Raw genomic sequence first — 1,096 nt, forward strand, 5'->3', positions numbered from 1 at the left:
CTGGTTGTGATACAATCAAGCCCTTGCTTTTAGGTGAATGCTCTTCTGCTTTTTATTTAGCACTGGCAGGTTCTCCTAAGCTCTCAGTGTGCTATCCTCCATGTTATTTCTTTTCTTTTCACATTGTATTTGAGAGCAAAGTGATTTCAGGCATCACTCACCCTTTTTTGGAGCTTCTCTGGATGGATGACTTGGGCAGTTGTGGGCCATGTTGTAATTTGCCACAGGAATTCCAGCATGCCCCACAAAAGAAGGCTAGATATTGCCAATTAAATCATACCATAATGTTACTCTGAGTGGCAGATTTGGGCTGCAAAGGAATTAGCAGTCAAGATTTAAAGAGAGGCAGATTGTCTCAAAATGGTACTAGCTCGTGAACCACAACAGCAGGCACTCGCTGGAAAGGGAAACTCGGTGTCTGAACCTTTGCTTGGCATCTCCTTCCTGCAGGGGAAGCTGTTAGGGTAGGGAGTGCCTGGGTTTTGTCGTATTAGTGAACAATGGTCAGTCAACTGCTTCCATGGTTGTCAGGGGGTGGTCTTGAAATGAACAAGATGAGAGGGCAAACCATGTTCCTTCAAGACCCACAAGGCTCGGGGGCCCTTATCTTCGCCTGTGAGGCCCTGGTGGTTGACTTCTTCCTTACCCAAAAGAAAAAGTAAGATCTCATATGTATTATTACTGGCTCATGAAAACTGCTGAGTAAAAACAGGTTATGGAAAAATAACATGTTAATTTTAAAATGCTTGCTATGCTCTCAAGTGGGTATTAGCAAACTGTGGACCATGGCTGAATGCAGCCTGACACCTGTTTTTCATGTAAAGCTGTATTGGAGCACAACCCTGCTTGTTTGTTTACATATTGTGTGTGGGTTCTTTTCCTGTAACAGTGACGGGATGGTATGGCTTCCAAAGACTAAACAATTTACTATCTGGCCTAGTTCTCAAAAAGTTGCTTACCCTGGCTGTAGAGTAGACTTGTCCAATAGAAATACAAGGTGGGTAATCTGGTGGCTTTTGACTGATTTGTATTAATGGAGGAGGTAGACACCTGTCATTTGCTCTTTGAGAGTAGAGGCTCTGGGTTCACCCTGAAC

The sequence above is a fragment of the Callithrix jacchus genome, chromosome 5 (genome assembly GCF_049354715.1).
Source record: "Callithrix jacchus isolate 240 chromosome 5, calJac240_pri, whole genome shotgun sequence".
In the NCBI taxonomy this organism is placed as follows: domain Eukaryota; kingdom Metazoa; phylum Chordata; class Mammalia; order Primates; family Cebidae; genus Callithrix; species Callithrix jacchus.